This window comes from Notolepis coatsorum (genome assembly GCF_963971535.1).
Source record: "Notolepis coatsorum genome assembly, chromosome: 4".
Taxonomy (NCBI): domain Eukaryota; kingdom Metazoa; phylum Chordata; class Actinopteri; order Aulopiformes; family Paralepididae; genus Notolepis; species Notolepis coatsorum.
This window is the reverse complement of record NC_140168.1, coordinates 34,436,312-34,448,422: the sequence shown is the minus strand read 5'-3', so window position 1 is coordinate 34,448,422 and position 12,111 is coordinate 34,436,312. Positions and strand designations below refer to the sequence as shown.

Below are 12,111 nucleotides of genomic sequence, written 5' to 3'. Positions count from 1 at the left end.
GTAGGATGACAGTACATTTCAATCTAATCTAATCTAATCACTGGAATTTTGGGTTCCGTCAAGCTGAATTTCAGATGATAATTATATCTGTGAAGAGATTAAAACAATCAAACTGATCTAATGTTATAATAATATCCTCCATAACAGACCACCTAAGTGACACTTTAACCTTGATATTGAACTGGATCCAAAAACACAATTATCTGGTGAAAACAAATATCTTTCTTTTTAGTCTTTCAGGATCATCAAAGGCTGTGTTGTTTCAGCATTAGATTGGTTGAAACATAAGATATATGATGTAGGCTACATTTGGTGGCGCCTGGTAGTACAGTAAATCTATAAAACAATAAGATATCTGACCTAGGCTACATTTGGTGGCGCCTGGTAGTACAGTAAATCTATAAAACAATAAAATATCTGACGTAGGCTACATTTGGTGGCGCCTGGTAGTACAGTAAATCTATAAAACAATAAAATGCAAAAGAGCAGAAGGTGCTTTCTACTGTCCCTAACTCAGGTCGACTAACTTTAGCTGCGACTAACAGGAAACAAGCAAATAGGCACAAAATTCCAAAGGTCTAGTCATTAAAGATCCCATGAAATTAAAAATTGTACCTCCATTTGACCTTTTTTGTAGCTAGTTCTGCACCTAGTTCTCATCTATTTATCACTAACTGTTATGTGTCATAAAGATTAACAAAAATAATTTCCCATTTATATTAACCTAAAAAATGCTATATCTTCCTGGAAAAAGTATACAAATACTTCAGTCAAACGTCAATCAAATCGACCTCCCACCCCACACTAAAGGTCTGTTGCATTCAGAAATATGTCAAATTGCAGAAGCTCATGATATCATAAATGCTGTTTCTATAGAGCTTTAAGGAATTCTACAATATGCCAAAATGTGGAGAGGCTATTGTCACAAGTGTGACCAATGCTGCTGACCTATGTAAATAGTAAACGGTGCATTTATATAGCACTTTTATCAAAAGCGCTTTACAATTTGTTCCTCACATTTTACCCATTTACTCACACATTCACACACAGACGATGGAGGCAACCATGCAAGGTGCCAACCTGCTCATCGGGAGCAGTTAGGGGTTAAGTGTCTTGCTCAAGAACCTCCCGATTACCAGGCGACTGCGCTACCTCCCGAGCCACTGTCGCCCCTATGTGCAAGTATGCTGTTCATTCTTAATTGGTGCTGCCTTGTGATTGGCTAAGAGATACATAACTGAAGACCTTTGTGGTTGAAACATGTCACATTCTGTGTCCAAGTTCATTCTTTGAAGAACCATTGTTTGTTAAACTGTTCAGTTACACATGTGTACAGTTACTACATCAAAACCTGTATCCTAACACACACAGGAAGCTCCTTTCTCTTTATGGTTATATATTTGTTCTACTGAGATTCCTTTTGCCACCTTTCTTTTTTGGGATGAACCAACCGTCAGAAGGATAGCTGTTGCAGGCAGCTAAAAAAAAATAAAAACATCAAGTGGAAGGGGACTAGAGATGTGACTGCATTAGTCTGGAAGCCTTATAGACATGTTCAACATGTTAATCTGTGAGTCAGACTATAAATAACACGTTATTTTGAATTGATTACAGTACTCATTACAATGTTAAACAGGTCATCTGCAATCTGTTAATTGACCACAATCGAGGAGGCTTTACAAGATCTCATGGCAGGTTACATCTCCTTCACCCTTACCTGATCTTCTCATTCGAGAAGAGTCCAGTGGCAAAAGTGAAGAACTGGCAGCTGGGGTCAAAGGTGCAGACTCTCTGACATTCCTCATAGTCTGCTGTGAACAGGGTTTGGTAGTCTGCCCCCTGGAAGTCTAAATTATAGTACACCTGAGACAGACAGACAGACAGACATCTGACAGAAAGACAGACAGACATCCGACAGGCAGATAGACATCAATATAATATATATATAAAAATAAATATAACATAAATATAAATATATACCTACTATATATATATAAATATATATAAAAATATAAATATATACCTAATATATATAATATATGTATATATATATATATGGGTGCAGGGTGTAATACAGGAACTGTAACTACTGTAACTATTCATACATACAGTGGTGTGCATATTACCACCTGCTGGCCAAAATGGAATTAGCAGCAGAACTGTATTGTACTTCAAACTAAAAATAAATGTCTCAATCTCCTGCGGCCTCTGCTGGGAAAACATTACAGCCTGATGCAGACACTTCCTCAGAAGGCAAAGCATGTGAAGCTCAGAGACATGGACATTATGGGAGGAAGTCGTCTCTGGGCCACCTCACCAAGACTTAAATGTCTTCAATCCAGTTTGTTTTTTGAGATTTTTAAACGTGTGATATAATTATTCATACATTCTCCAAGAGTTTAGTGTGTCGATGGATAAGTATTCCATACAGTAAGTATTTGAAGCTTTCTTCTGACTTATAGTTCTTCATCTGAGGGACTCAATGAACCTCCCTTACTGACGCTTCAGATGTCACCTCCACACCCAACATCAGAACTACTGTAATGCACTTGTCACAGGTCTCCCTAAGAAAACCACAGAGAGGCTTCAGCTAATCCAAAACTCTGCAGCCCGGCTGCTTACTAGAACCAAAAGGAGAAAGCACATTAGTCCAGTCTTAGCTGCTCTACACTGGCTTCCTGTAACATTTTGAATTGACTTCAAGGTCCTTCTTCTTACATACGAAGCTCTAAAAATGGACAGGGACCTAGCTACATTGCCAACACTCTAATAAATTACAGGCTAGCAAGAACACTGCGATCATCAGCTGCTGGACTAGAAGCTCCCAGAAACAGTCAAAAGAGGTTCGGTAATGCAGCCTTTATCAACTATGCCCCAAAACTATGGAACAAACTACCCCAAAACATCAGGGAAGCCAACTCGCTAGACATATTCAAAAGACAGCTTAAAAAAATCTCTTTGCTCAGGCATTTAAGTCATTCTATTTTTATTATTTGTATTACTGAATGAAACTGTAAACAGAAAGGCCTAATGGGATGCTAGATCCTAATGTGAAACACTGTGATTTACCTTACCTTGCTACCTCTCTATCTTTTTTTATGCTCGCTTATGCCTGTATTTTTTTTTACTGTTGTGAAGCACTTTGAACTGCAACTTCTGTATGAAAAGTGCTATACAAATAAAGTTTATTATTATTATTATTATTATTATTATTATTATTATTATTATTATTATTATTATTATTATTATTATTATTATTATTATTATTATTATTATTATTATTATTATTATTATTATTATTATTATTATTATTATTATTATTATTATTATTATTATTATTATTATTATTATTATTATTATTATTATTATTATTATTATTATTATTATTATTATTATTATTATTATTATTATTATTATTATTATTATTATTATTATTATTATTATTATTATTATTATTATTATTATTATTATTATTATTATTATTATTATTATTATTATTATTATTATTATTATTATTTCTTATCCCATTGTAAATCAAAATATAAGTATATAAATATTAAATATAAGTTCACAAACATTACCAACATGAATAAACATGTTACAGCCACGAAATACAGCAAATACTAATATTATAGCCAAGTTAATCAACTAGACTCGAGGACAAAGCTATATCCAAATATCCATTGCTATTTTGTATTTTTTTAATATGGGGCTACCCATTTGTTTGGCCCAAATAAGGCACTATGACACATGAGTCATATTAGCTCTTTATTATGAGGTACAAGGGCTGACTGATTTATTTATTTAATACAAATATAGTGTTACAAATAAATTATAATATGCAAACATACTATTTTTGTGGAATAATATATTTTTTAAGACATATTGAATTTTGTTCTACTTAGCATGTAGATGGCATAAGGATCACACAACTGTGGTGTAAATACTTTACCTGTTGCTAGGAGCACTACTGCAGGTTAGCTGGAGCAAAACGCATGGAATCTATAAAGATTCCTTGAACATAACTGTATGTTTGTATGTTGAGATTCGATGTCTTTATATTTATTTAACTCTTTTACCTTGAGCCCTAGTGGGATCAAGTGGGAAAGATCACTTAACCCTTTCACTACCACATTACCAAACGGTTAACCCTTTCACTGCGACAATACAGAAGGTTAACCCTTTCACTGCCACCCAACAATTGGTTAACCCTTTCACAACCACACTACAGAAGGTTAACCCTTTCACTACCACACTACAGACAGTTAACTGTCTGTAGTGTGGTAGTGAAAGGTTAACCTTCTGCAGTGTGGCAGTGAAAGGTTAACCGTCTGTAGTGTGGTAGTGAAAGGTTAACTTTCTGTAGTGTGGTAGTGAAAGGGTTCTATAGAAAGAGAACTACCCCACGTTGTCATCATTCATGTGACGAGCACTCATAAACCCTTTTCAAAAATTGTATTATTGAAATTTGAAGGCATCAGTTGCCCTGCTATTAACTACAGTGAAGTAATATTGAACCTGATTTCAGCCCCTGAATCACTGGCTGCTTGTCCCGCCTACTTTTGCATTATTTTGTGGTCTGGTTCTGCTGCCCTGAATGGTGCTTTCTCTGGTTAGAATTGAAACCCAACCCCCACATTCCCTTCTTGAGTCAAGTCAGTCTGAAGAGATAGGTAAATTCCAACCACACCAAGTGTACACTACTAGCCAGAGTCAACTTACAACCTGTCAGATCTTTTGACCAAAACAATAACATTTGAATTCGGCCACACTAGAAGCACGTTCAGACTCAATAATGAAGTGAGGCAGCGGCTGGGTGGCGTAGCGGAGATTGCGCTCGTCACCAATGCAAGAGACTCGGGTATCAAATCCCAGTCTCAGCATTGCCTTCGACTTGGGCCGGCCGTCGTACTGGCTCATTTGGCAGAGTCAGCGGGTGGAAAGTCGATGGGTGGGTCGATGGGTGGGGATTGGACGTTGTGGACAGCGACTCCTACAGGTCGGTTGGGTGACGCCTGCACAGCAGAGACAGGAAGTATCGGGGGCAGCGTGAGCCTCCCACGCGTTACTCCTCACCACTGAGAGTCCGCACTGTCTGGTGAAAAGATGCGACAGGCTGCCTCCTCGTGTACCGGAGGGGACACGTGATGCAAGGCTTCTATCCTCACTACAACCGACCAGTGGGGGGCATAGTCTAGCAACATTCAAGACAGGGGAGAGGAGAATTGGCAATACGAAGTTGGGATGGGAGAAAAATAGAAAGCATCCTGACTAAGTGCATCACAGTCTGGTACGGCACCTGCTCTGCCTCAGACCGGAACGCATGGACTGGAAACCACCCAGCGCATCAACGGTACATCACTCCCTGCAGTCGAGGCAAGCAAGCAGAGTCTGAGGAAGGCATGCAGTATCGTCAAGGACACCTCTCGCTCTAATCCACAGACCTCCTTCGCTCTGGGAGGCACTACAGGAATCTCAGTTCCAGGACCAGTAGGCTCAGGAACAGCTTCTTCCCCTCAGCTGTCACTGCGGACAGCCCCCCCCCCCCCTGGGATACAGTCCGACCACCCCCCGGGATACAGTCCGACCACCCCACCTCCCCGGGATACAGCCCCCCACCTCGTCCCCTCGGGACACAGCCCCCCCACCCCCCGGGATACAGTCCGACCACCCCACCTCCGCGGGATACAGTCCCCCCACCCCCCGGGATACAGCCCACCCACCCCCCGGGATACAGCCCCCCCACCCCCCTGGGATACAGCCCCCCACCCCCCGGGACACAGCCCCCCCACCCCCCGGGATACAGCCCCCCCACCCCCCGGGATACAGCCCACCCACCCCCCGGGATACAGCCCCCCCACCCCCCGGGATACAGCCCCCCCACCCCCCGGGATACAGTCCCCCCACCCCCCGGGATACAGCCCCCCACCCACGGGATACAACCCCCCCACCCCCCGGGATACAGCCCCCCCACCCCCCGAGATACAGCCCCCCCACCCACGGGATACAACCCCCCCACCCCCCGGGACACAGCCCCCCCACCCCCCGGGATACAGCCCCCCCCACCCCCCGTTTGATCATATCATACATTGTGACTGGCTGAGTAACATTCCAATGGAAGAATCTCCAGATAATAGAGTGTGTTAGGAAATCCAAAGAGGTGGACCCAAAAGCAGTCCTGAGTGGGGTTTTGTCATATAGATGTATTAAAAAAAAATATGTTAATTTTAAATGCAAATCATGTCACGTGTCTTTTTTCCCCCCAATTACAATTAAGAGTGTTACATTTTGTGCCGCAATTGAAGAGGTCAGATACAGTATATTTTTAACATTTGGAAATAGCCTAGCAAAAATACAAGCCTCATCATTTGAAATGCCTACTAGATAAGTAAAACCACCGTTGGATTCAAATGGTTTGGATTTCAAGTTAACATTTGTAAAACGTTTGAAAATACGTCATTGGTGTCAATATGGCAAAACCCCATTCAACCAAGACGGTTCCTGGTTCCACAACCTGGGATTTCCGGATTCTTCATTCATAACCTAACACCTTTTGTTGAAGAACTGTGATTTGATGTTCTATGTCTTACCTTGACTTTGTCTATTTTGCTCATTTTATGCCTTTTATGTATTTTCTTTACTGAAGCACTTTGAGCTGCAATTCTGTATGAAAGGTGCTAATAAATAAAGTTTATTATTATTATTATTATTATTATTATTATTATTATTATTATTATTATTATTATTATTATTATTATTATTATTATTATTATTATTATTATTATTATTATTATAGGTTATTATTATTATTATTATTATTATTATTATTATTATTATTATATTATTATTATTATTATTATTATTATTATTATTATTATTATTATTATTATTATTATTATTATTATTATTATTATTATTATTATTATTATTATTATTATTATTATTATTATATTATTATTATTATTATATTATTATTATTATTATTATTATTATTATTATTATTATTATTATTATTATTATTATATTATTATTATTATTATTATTATTATTATTATTATTATATTATTATTATTATTATTATTATTATTATTATTATTATTATTATTATTATTATTATTATTATTATTATTATATTATTATTTATTATTATTATTATTATTATTATTATTATTATTATTACTGCTTGCTACATTTTCCATCCTAACTTACACCAGTAAAACAACAAAAATGAATAAGTGATAACAGTTGTATAATCATTTGTATAATACCAACGCATTTGAGGTTGTGATTGTTGGCACATCTGTGATGATCTATGCGACTGCATCACACTGGTCCCAAAGTCCCACGGTGTAGCATTCCCTCTGGTGTATTATTGCTTAAATGTATTTGGCTTGTATTGAATTTTTCACCAAACCACAGTATTCTAGAGTTCTGATCCCAGGCCAGGCAATCAAGTTCTGCAAAACTTGACTCCATCTTCCGCATTGGAAAGAGGCATCAGCAGCGTTACTTTCTAGATACATTAGCCCTGTGAAGCAAAGCATTCCGAGGCCCATTAGCCCTGTGAAGCAAAGCATTCCGAGGCCCATGCCCCTCCTGAAATGAATACCCATGCTCATAGATCACTATATATATGAAAAATATGTCATTTTCAACAATTGTTTTATTATTGTATCTTTACCGGGGCAAAAGGAAATATTACAAGTAGAAAAAAATACAATAAATCGACACAAAACGAACATTGAAAAGGACGGTTGATAATCAAAACCAAGTCAAGTACAAAACAGAAATCTCCATCACTCACCCACTCATTTCCACGGTTGTACCATCATAGTGAGGGGACAGTGCATATAATATATTTTACAGCTTACAATGAGGGGCGCCATAACACTTTAAAAAGAGTAAAATACAAAAGAAAGGGAAAAACTGAGAAACTGTACAATATACAGTAAACATACAGGAAACGGCCCACTATACATTAGAGAAATAAGGACTTTGCACGTGTCTGGAGTGGAGAGCAAGGCACGCTTTAAACTGCTGTGAATAGGTATGGCTGTATTCATTCAATGCATACGTTCGTAGTGAGTGTGCGCATGAGCGCGTTTCATGCACACATGCACGCATACACGTGATGATAAAGAGGGCTTCTCCCCCCCCCCCTCTCTCTTTTATTTGAACTCTTTCTCTCCTTCAATCCCGTCCTTCATTATCCTTGAGCCGCAGGGTTGAAGGCTGTTGGTCTCATCTTCATCTCAGTGAAAGGGATAGAGAATTGTTTTCCTTTCCAAGAGGTCCAGATTATGCCCTGAAATGTATACAAACGTTAAGTTAAAATGTTTAAATAGGTTAAAGGATTATATATATATATATATATATATGTATGTATATATAGAACCTTTGCAGAATGTATATATAAAATCCATAGAGATTAAGAGGAACATGTATAGTAACAAAAGATACGCTAAAGCTCCTCATCCACTTCATCCGATTTCTACACAGAGCACATGTACCACGGTTTAACCTCAGAAGGCATCCATTCATGATTACAAATATCAGTAATAATACCTTTAATTACTTGCAATTCCACATCTTACTGGAAATGTCCATGTATTTTCCGTTTTTTTATGTTATTACAGAGTTATTACCCTGTAATTTGTGTACTGTAAATATAAAGTGCTATACCAATTCTTAGTTCTTTCTTATCTTATCTTATCTTATCTTATGTTATTTTTGTACCACTGTGTGTGTGTGTTCCTAACTGGTCTCCAGACTAAATGGACCTGGTGTACCTGGTGTTTGAAGTCTATGCCGTAGAGTCCGTTGAGGTTGGCCTCGTGGCAGTTCTGTGTACCACCAGCCGGCACGATAAGACATGGCACAGCGCGTTATGAAAGGCGTGGGGTCTCTGTCTTTGGTGGAGAACAGCCGGTTGTTGTGGTAGGTCATAGAGTCACCTGCAGGTTAGAGGGGGGGGATGGAACTTTATTTAATTTTTAGTAGATTGGTCGGACCCAGTGAACAGTGACAGGTAAGATAGGTCTCATGAGACCATGACCCACATTTAGAGGAGAAGAGAGGAGAGGAGAGAAGAGGAGAGGAGAGGAGAGGAGAGGAGAGGAGAGGAGAGGAGAGGAGAGGAAGAGAGAGTGAGAGGAGAGGGAGGGAGGGAGAGGTGAGGTGAGGTGAGGGTGAGGAGAAGGAGAGGAGAGGAGAGGAGGAGAGAGGAGAGGAGGGGATAGGATAGGGAGAGGAGGGGAGAGAGGAGAGGAGAGGAGAGAAAAGGGGAGAGGAGAGGAGAGGAGGGGAGGGGGAGAGGTGAGAAGAGGGAGAGGAGAGGAGGGGGAGAGGAGAGGAGAGGAGAGGAGAGGAGAGGAGAGGAGGGGAGAGGAGAGGAGAGGAGAGGAGAGGAGAGGAGAGGAGAGGAGAGGAGAGAGGAGAGGAGGAGGGGAGAGGAGAGGAGAGGAGGGGAGAGGTGAGGTGAGGTGAGGTGAGGTGAGGTGAGGAGAGGAGAGGAGAGGAGAGGAGAGGAGGAGAGAGGAGAGGAGGGGAGAGGATAGGAGAGGAGGGGAGAGGAGAGGAGAGGAGAGGAGAGAAAAGGGAGAGGAGAGGAGAGGAGAGGAGAGGAGAGGAGAGGAGAGGAGAGGAGAGGAGAGGAGAGGAGAGGAGAGAGAGGAAGAGGAGAGGAGAGGAGGGGGAGAGGTGAGGAGAGGAGAGGAGAGGAGGGAGAAGAGGGGAGGGGAGAGGAGAGGAGAGGAGAGGAGAGGGAGGAGAGGAGAGGAGAGGAGAGGAGGGAGGGGAGAGGAGAGGAGAGGAGAGGAGGAGAGGAGAAGAGAAGAGAAGAGAAGAGAAGAGAAGAGAAGAGAAGAGAAGAGAAGGAAGAGAAGAGAAGAGAAGAGAAGAGAAGAGAAGAGAAGAGAGGAGAGGAGAGGAGGGGAGGGGGAAAGGAGAGGAGGGGAGAGGTGAGGAGAGGAGAGGAGAGGAGGGAAGAGGAGAGGAGAGGAGAGGAGAGGAGAGGAGAGGAAGAGGAGAGGAGAGGAGAAGAGAAGAGAAGAGAAGAGAGGAGAGGAGAGGAGAGGAGAGGAGAGGAGAGGAGAGGAGAGGAGAGGAAGGAGAGGAGAGGAGAGGAGAGGAGAGGAGAAGAGAGGAGAGGAGAGGAGAAGCAAGGAGGAGAGGAGAAGAGGAGGAGAGCAGAGAGGAGAGGGGAAGAGAAGAGAGGAGATGAGAAGAGGAGAGAAGAGAAGCAAAGAGAAGAGAATAGAAGAGAGGAGAGGAGAGGAGAGGAGAGGAGAGAGGGAGAGAGCGAGAGCGAAGCAAAGAAGAGAGAGAGGAGAGGAGAGGAGAGAGGAGAAGCGAAGCAAAGAGAAGAGAGGAGAGGAGAAGAGAAGAGAGGAGAAGAGAAGCGAAGAGAGGACATGAGAAGAGGAGAGAAGAGAAGAAAAAGAGAAGATAATAGGAGAAGAGAAGAGAGGCGAGGAGAAGATAAGAGAGGAGATGAGAAGAGAGGAGAGAAGAGAAGAGAAGAGGAGAGAAGAGAAGCAAAGTGAAGAGAGGAGAAGAGAGGAGAAAAGAGAAGGTCCTTTTGCAGAGAGTTAGGCACAAGTATTCACCTCACCAGCAGTGCCCGCTGTACCCAGCCACAGACAGCTTATAGTTTTTCTTTCCCACTTCAAAGGTGGAATATTTGGCGAATACAGCCTCATCCCCATCACGCATGTCCACACGCAGGTGTCATCTTGAGCATAGTTGTGAGGTTGTGAAGATTCTCAAGGCCTGAGTAGAGGGGAATGGAAAAATTCAGCTATGTTTTTTCACTTTTTTTGTTCATGGAAAGTGCTCTAGTGAATGACACCATGTGGTCTGAGTGCCACTCCATTATTTTGACACAATAAGCCATAAGAATTACAATAATTCATCAGCATTTGCCCATGAGAAATGATCTTAGATTTACATTTAGTCATTTAGCTGACGCTTTTATCCAAATCGACTTACAAGTTTTGTACGACAAGTCAGCAGGAAGGGCACAACTCTATCAGCTGAGTAACAATGTTCATCGAAGTGTTCAAACGAAGTGTTCAAACTTGAGCGCTACAGTGTCGAAGTGTATGTTAGTATATTCTGCCCTGTCAAGGCAGACCGCAGTAACTCAAAAAAAGTCAGAATTGAGTTATGAGTGAAATTGAACTTGTCAATAAATGTTTTATCTTGTGACCAAGTTTCAGATGTTAATGTCGCTCAGTTTTGGAGATATGGGGTTTTAAAAACTGCAGTAACTACAAAATCACACTCAAAAACCAGGCAGACCGCAGTAACTTCCAAACAGTGAAAAATGGCTTTAAAGTGTTTTGACTTGCCATCCAAAATGTGTTATAGGTAGATAGATGATAGTACCCAGATTTAACATGTATTAATGAAGTAATCTTTAGGCATACAAAAATATGACATAATTATTTTAATTAACCCCCAAAAAGCAGATACTGCACTCTGTTGCACAGTTCCCTTAAATAATTATACAGGTAATGTACAGGCAAAGTGCAGTAACTTCAAATACAATGTTGTTTTCCCTCCAGCTTGCATAACTTAACCTAGCCATTTTGAAAATGAAATTTAACACCTGAATATATTGGAATGATGATGATCCAAATAAAATGGCTAGGTTAAGTTATGAAAGCTGGAGGGAAAACAACATTGTATTTGAAGTTACTGCACTTTGCCTGTACATTACCTGTATAATTATTTAAGGGAACTGTGCAGCAGAGTGCAGTATCTGCTTTTTGGGGGTTAATTAAAATAATTATGTCATATTTTTGTATGCCTAAAGATTACTTCATTAATACATGTTAAATCTGGGTACTATCATCTATCTACCTATAACACATTTTGGATGGCAAGTCAAAAAACTTTAAAGCCATTTTTCTCAGTTTAACTTTTTTGAAGTTACTGCGGTCTGCCTTGACAGGGCAGTATTGGGAAGAGTGCATGACAGACAAACTTGTTGTGGACCTATCTGCTTGACGTTTCAAAGCCTAGGATGTGTCCCATGCTTATCCATCGGTGAATGTGCAAACTATGATGAAGAAAATTATTGAGAATTGCAGCTCAAATGAGAAAACT

General features: G+C 40.4%; 1 pseudogene across 1 annotated transcript in view; it reads right to left on the bottom strand.

Annotated features, from left to right (window-relative positions):
* Positions 1-7,828: 7,828 nt before the first annotated feature.
* LOC311226480 (tenascin-R-like) overlaps positions 7,829-12,111 on the bottom strand; it is a 48,273-nt pseudogene continuing 43,990 nt past the window's right edge. Inside the window, exons 11-13 of the transcript in view lie at positions 10,613-10,770; positions 8,790-8,954; positions 7,829-8,305 (exon numbers count right to left, since the gene is read on the bottom strand). The product of the transcript in view is annotated as a tenascin-R-like (transcript). The remainder of the gene's footprint in view (positions 8,306-8,789; positions 8,955-10,612; positions 10,771-12,111) is intronic.